The sequence below is a fragment of the Chiloscyllium plagiosum genome, chromosome 50, assembly GCF_004010195.1.
Source record: "Chiloscyllium plagiosum isolate BGI_BamShark_2017 chromosome 50, ASM401019v2, whole genome shotgun sequence".
NCBI classification, from domain to species: Eukaryota; Metazoa; Chordata; class Chondrichthyes; order Orectolobiformes; family Hemiscylliidae; genus Chiloscyllium; species Chiloscyllium plagiosum.
In genome coordinates, this window is record NC_057759.1 from 2,259,600 (window position 1) to 2,267,086 (window position 7,487).

The window sequence follows — 7,487 nt, forward strand, 5'->3', positions numbered from 1 at the left end:
ATGTATTCGCCAAAAACGGATACCCGCGCAATTTCATCAACAGATGCCTAAGGGAAAGACAATGGAATGAGGACATGCCACAACCCAAAGGACTAGCCACACTACCATACATCAGGAGCATTTCCGAACTGACAGCCAGACTACTGCGACTATTAGGACTCATAACAGCACACAAACCAACAGCTATTCTCAGACAACAACTCACCGGGACGAAGGACCCAATACCCAGCATGAGCAAAACCAATGTAGTGTACAAAATCCCATGCAAGAACTGCACAAAACACTACATAGGACAAACTGGAAGACAGCTAACGATCCGCATCCATGAACACCAACTAGCCACGAAGCGACACGACCAGCTATCCTTAGTAGCCACACAAGCAGATGACAAGCAACATGAATTTGACTGGGATAACACTACTATTATCGGAAAAGCCAAACAGAGAACAGCCGGGGAATTCCTAGAGGCATGGCACTCATCCACAGATTCAATCAATAAGCACATCGACCTGGACCCAATATACCGACCACTGCAGCGGACAGCTGGAACTGACAACAGGAAGCGGCAGATTCAAACTACTACAAATGCCGGAGGAAAGATCACAGAAGCGCTTCACAGGAGGCTCCCAAGCACTGAGGATGTCACCTAGACAGGGGACAAAACGTCTGCAACACAAATTCCCAGCTCGGCGAATAGAACCACAACAACGAGCACCCGAGCTACAAATTTTCTCACAAACTGGAGATAATTTGGATGTCTGTGGCCTCTGCCTATTTAATTTGGCCTAATTCTGTGCAAGGGTTTTGCATTTGCTGGGTGCGTGTAATTTGATTGTTCTCAGTCTGTGAAGACCATAAGATGTAAGAATGGGAGTAGGCAGTTCAGCCCATCGAATCTGCACCAAATTTAACAGTAACGTTTTTGATCTCAGCATCCTCAACTCCACCTTCCAGTCTTCACCCCCACGCTGCCCCATCCCAACACTCCACCTACACCCCCATCACCCTCGATACTCCTTCCTGATGAAAAGTCCCTTCATCTCTGCTTGAATATACCTAATAGCACAGCCCCAAAGTCCCTGTGTGGTAAAGAATTCCACAGATCAACTCCGCTCACAGAGTTTAAATTCCTGCCCATCTCTATCTTCAATAAGCAAAGTCCCTTATTCTGAGACAATGCCCCTCTGGTCCTAGACTCTCCCACACAAGGGGAAACGAATTCTTTCTATCTCTCATTTCAATTCCCTCTATGAATCTTCACTCAGGTCACCTCTCATTCTTCTAAACGCCAATGAGAACAGGCCCGGTCCGTTCAACCTTTTCATCATCCGTCAGTAACTCTCTCCATATCCGGGATTAACTGAGTGAACATTGTCTGGACTGCCTCACTGCCAAGATTAGGTTTCCTCAGAAACTGGGACCCAGAACTGACCACACTATTCCAAATTAGTAAAATATTAGATTAAATTAATTTACTGCATTTTGGTAAAACAAATCAAGGCATGGTTTATACATTTAAATGTATCATCTGGGGGAATATTGCTGAATAAAGACTTATGGGTGCAGGTTCATATTTCCTTGAAAGTGGAATTGCAGGTGGGCAGGGTGGTGCAGAAGGCGTTTGGTGCACTTGCCTTCATTGGTGAGTACATTGAGGATAGGCGTTGTGATGTCATATTGCAGGTGTACAGGACATTAGTTGTGCCTTTTTTTTTGAATACTGTATTCAATTTTGTTCTCCTTGCAATAGGAAAAGCGGTGTTAAGCATGAAAGGATTCAGAAAATATATATAAACATGTTGCTATTTTGTTGGGTTTGATAAATAGGGAGAGCTTATTTTACCTGAAGTGTCAAAGACTGTGGTTTACAATATATATAGCTTTATAAAATCATGAGCGGCATGGATAGGGTAAATCGGCAAGGTCTCTTTCCCAGGGTAGGAGAATCCTGGGAGGGCATAGGTTTAAGGTGAGAGAGGCAAATTGAAAAGGCGCATGAATAAGAATAGTTTAATGGATATGATCCACATGTTGGCAAGCAGGGTTAGATTGATTTACGCTATCTGATCGGCATGAAGGAGTTGGTCTGAAGGGACTGTTTACGTGCTGTTCTTCTCCATGACTCTACACTTCAGCTCCATTCGCCAGTCCCCAAATACTGAAGCACTCTATGTCCAAATGCAGCAACATATTGATAATATCTAGGCTTGTGCAGAAATGTGGCAAGGAACATTTGCACTATCCTATTACATTCTACAATCAGAAAGATCCTGTTAATATTCAATAATGTTCCCATCACTGAAGCACCTCACTATGAACATTCTGGGGTTTACCATTGAGAGAGAATCTAACCATAACCCCCTTTATTTTCAATGGCATTGTTATCACTGAATACCCTCACTACCAATATCCTGGGAGTTACTGTTGACCAGAAACTGAACTGGACTCTCCATATCAGTACTGTGGCTACAAGACTACGCCAAAGGCTAGGAATACATCAGCGAGTAACTCACCTCCTGACTCCCCTCAAAACCTGCCCATTTAAAAGGCACAAGTCGGAAGTGTGATGCAATACTCCCCACTGCTCTGGATGCAGCTCCAACAACACTCGAGAAACTCGAGAATCTGATGAAGGGCTCTTGCCTGAAATATCGATTTTGGTGCTCCTCGGATTCTGCCTGACCCATTGTGCATTTCCAGCACCACTCTAATCTAAACTCTATTGTATCTTGAACAAAGCAGCTCCCACTTGATTGGCACCATATCCACAACATCCACTTCCTCAACCAACAATTTTCAATAGCAGCAGTGTGTAGCATCTGTAAGATTATTGCACAAGCTCACCAAAGATCCTGAGACTAAACTCATGACCACTTCCATCTAGAAGGACAAGAGCAGTAGATACGTAGGAACATGACACCCTGCAATATCCCCTCCGAGCCACCCTGCAATATCCACTCCGAGCCTGACTTGGAAATATATCGGCTGTCTATTAAGTGCCGTTGGGTTGACATCCTGGAAATTCCTCCCTCAGGACACTGGGGGGCATATGTACAGCATATTGACTACATTGATTCAAGAAGGCAGCTCGCCATTACTTCTCAAATGGACAACGGTGACTAATGCTGGGCCCAGTCAGTCACATCCATGTCCCAGAAGTAAAAAGAATAAAGGAATGGTAGTAGGAGACAAAGAGTTCAAATGCGGCATTCATGGAATCAGTGCAGTAAGTTAACTGTTATTCGGATTTTTCAGTTGTTTAGCTTTATTATTGTAAAGCTATGTAAAATAAAGTTATTGTAACATTGTGCCTGCCGAAAAGTATCATTTGACACTGATATTCAGCAAGGAACTGCAAGTCATGGAGATATACAGCACGGAAACACACCCTTCGGTCCATATGGTGTGCGCCAAACAGATATCCGAACCTAATCTAGTCCGATTTGTCAGCACTTTGTCCACATCCCTCTAAACCCTTCATATTCATATATCCATCCAGATGCCTTTAAAACATTGTAATTGCACCAGCCTCCAATACTTCCTCTGGCAGCTCATTCCAAACACGTACCACCCTGTTTGTGAAAAATGTTGCCCCTTAGGTCCGTTTCAAATCTTTCTTCACTCAACTGAAATCTATGCCCCCTAGTTGTAGACTCGGTGCAAAGACCGTGACTATTAACCCTATTCAAGCCCTTCATGATCTTCTAAACCTCTGTAAGGTCAAGCCTCAGCTTGTGAGGCCCCAGAGAAAACAGCCACAGCCAATTCAGAATCTCCCTTCAGCTCAAATTCTCCAACTATGGCAAAATGCTTGTCAATATTGTATGAACTCATTCAAGTTTAAAACATTAATTTTTAGATCCTGTCTCTTCTTTACCATCACTATTTTAAAACAAATAGAATTATGGGCGCTGACTCCAAAGTTCTCCCCTACTGCCATCTCAGTCACTTGCTCTGCCTTATTCCCCAACAGTAGATTAGGTTTTCCATCTTCTCTAGTAGGAACAATCACATACTTAATCAGAAAATGTTGTTGAACACACGTAACAAATTCCTCTACACGTAAACTATTAACACCATGGCAATCCCAATCTACGTTTGTAAAGTTAAAATCCCCCACTATAGCCGCCCTGTTATTCTTACAGATAACAGATCTCCTTGCAAATTTGTTTCTCAATTTCCCGCTGACTATCGGTGGCTCTATAGTGCAATCACAATAACATGACCATCCCTTTCTTATTTTTCAGTTCCACACAAATAAATTCACTTGATGTATTCCCAGGAATATCTTTTCTATTTACAGTCATAGTGTTTTCCCTAATCAGAAACATCACTTCTCCTCCTGTCGTGCTGCCCTTTCTATCCTTGCAATAGCATTTGTATCCTGGAATATTAAGTTGCCAATCACATGTTCCAAACCATGTTCTGAGTTCATCTGCTTTCCTTGTTAGGCCTCTTGCATTGCAGCAAATGCAGTCTAAATTATCAGTCCTACTTTGTTCTCTGCTTTGTCCCTGCCTGCCCTGATTGATTGGCTTGCTCTTTTTTTCCAAATGTGCCAGTCTCTGATTTTTTTTTTGTTCACTATCTCCCTGGGTCCCAAGTCGGCATTTTGCAAGCTGAACAAGCATATGCCCGATGTGAAAGCTGCAACCTTGCAAACAGGGGTAAAGCAAAATATACCCAGTCCCTCAGAATATCCGCCAAGGCTGTCCTAGCTCCCCCTCTACCTAGTGTCAAAAAGGACACTGCAAAATCTGCAGTGTCCATGCCAATACTGCCTGAAGCAAAAATCGGCCGATACACTCTGGGTGCAAGAGCCAGGCTATGGTGCAGACAAACCACCACTGTCCAGGTACAGTCCGAGATTCTGGACCTGGTGTGAAAATGACTCCAGGAAGCTATAGAATGAAAAATAGACCTATAGGTCAGCCAGATGGATCTCGTAGAAAACGAATGTCCTAATTGAAGTCGTTATCCTGGCCTGATCAGGGAATCAGCGCTGAAAATGTGTTGCTGGAAAAGCGCAGCAGGTCAGTCAGCATCCAAGGAACAGGAGAATCGACGTTTCGGGCATAAGCCCTTCTTCAGGAATGATCAGGGAATCCTGCTGGTAAATATAAGCAGGAATGTCAGTGGTTGTGCTTTCTGTAGGAGCCGGCTCTGTGTTAGTAGTGTTTGGGTCATGACTGTGCACATGTCAAAAAATGGTATCTTGTTGAGTGGATATTAGCTTCGTGGAGTTATTTTAAATGGTAGAAGTTATAAACACAAATTGCTGGAGAAACTCAGCGGGTCGGGCAGCATCTGTGGAGAGGCAAAAATAGAATAAATTATCTGAATCCAATGACCCTTCGTCAGAAATGGACCTGTTGAGTTTTCCAGTACTTTCTATTCAATACCAGTCTGTCTCCTCTTTCATCAAATTAAAAACCTCCCAGCTCAAATGGCAACATCCTGGTAAATCTTTAGCTGTATCCTGTCCCAAAACTATCACAGTCCTCCGAGAATGTGGATTTCCAGAATTGCAGACAATATTCTTGCTTTGTGACCTAACGGGCGTTTTATACAGTTCCAGCACAGCAGATAGATATCGTGGTATTAAATGATAATGTTGCAGAGAATATCTCTCATACTGGTTAAGGAGTCAAAATGTGAACTTAGCAATATCTATTCAAACATATCAACTCCACGCAACAGCTAGTGTTAATGCAGTTTGCAAATGCTGTTGGTGCCTTTGGCCTGAGCTGGATACTGCGAGAGATAAAGCGCTTTATTTCCTCCTTCAACTTCAGTCTGATTTAGTTCACTCCCTTTCCCCCTATTCTCTCTGACTTTTTTTAATGTCAGCATTGCCCTTAACGGGCATTGTTTTTTTTTAAAATATATACTTAGCCACTCGGGTATTTTCTTTGTGATGGAAAAACGTATACATAGTCAAGCCCATTCATACCATTGTCTTTTCCTACTGTCTCACTATATCTACAAATAGAGAAAACCACTATATACATTTGGGGGAAGAAAAGAAAATAAAGAGTGCTTTGAGCCAAAAAGGCACAAGAGAGAAAGATCAATGAAGCATCACCTTCCCCCCCCCCCCCCCCCCCCCCCCCCCCCCCCCCCCCCCCCCCCCGTGCCTCTTGTGATGCAGAATATTGTCCCTTCCGCTGAACCAAGAGACCAGGATTCAAGACCCACGTGCTCCAGAAGTGGTCAATAGCAACTCTGAAAAGGTTGGTTAGAAATAATGTTTTAATAAAATGAACCCCCTGCCCACTTCCATGCTTGGCTGCCATTGTGGCGAGAGCAATTACTGTCTCCTAATGCTATCAATGCCTTTAGAGACAGGTGATCACTGCAATCAATGCTTTATTCTCCCCCTAAGTCCATTTTGGTTTGGCCACTTTCCCTACATCCTCCACACTTTTAATGGTTTCCATGATCAGGTAAATTGCAATTTGGTGATCACAGATAGAAAAGGGGAGAAAATAAAAAAAAAGTATGTTCAGAGATTTTGGTGGTTGGCAAGCTGTGTGTCATAGCATATCTGGGTTAAAAGAAAATTAAAAATCAGATAGTGTTCTGGTAGTGCTTTGTCATTTTAAAAACAAAATGAAAGGCAGGGTGATTTGCTGATGGGAAAGTCATTCAGTTAACGTGTTAGTACTTCTGATTATAGAAAAAGAAAATGAAATCAGACCCAGTGTCCCTCTTGTGCAGTTATGTTCATATCCGTGTGTCCTTAGAAAGGGAGCACACCGTGTCCATCATTTCTCTCGATTTTTTTCTCTTACACCCCCTCTCACCTTTGATGGTTTATATTACCGAGAATGGGCTTTGCTTGTCAATATCTGATTGGCTGGTTAACTTGTGGCAGTTTATGGATAAAAAGAAAGAAAAAGTCATGGTGATTTGAAGGTGGAGGAAAGCAATTTGTTTGGTTGGGTCCAACTCGAACTGCACCGGCCAGCCATCCCAGCCCGACCCAGTCTCATTTGCCTGAAATAGGTCGCCAAGCCCTCTAATCGTTTCCTAGCTATGTATCTATCCAAAGGTCTTTTAAACTTTATAATTGTTACCAACTTTACTACTTCCACTGCAGCACATTCTATATAAACACATCACCCTCAATGAGAAACAATTGCCTCTGAGGTCCCTTTTACATACTTCCCCCTCACCTTAAACCTATCCCCTCTCGTTTGAGATTCCGTTCTCCTGGACCTCGGATACGGCCTGGCCTGCTGTGCTTTTCCACATTTTTCGACTCTGATCTCCAGCATCAGCAGTCCTCACGTTCTACTGAGGGAAGGACCTTGCCAATGCACCTTGTCTATGCCCCTCATGATTCTATAAACCTGCATAAGATCACCCCTCAAGATCCTACAATCCAGCGATAAAAAAATTCTGGAATCAACTGCCACTGTGTGCAGTTCCAGTCTCCGCATTATAGGAAACACGTCATTACTTTGAAGGGGGTGGGGGTGGGG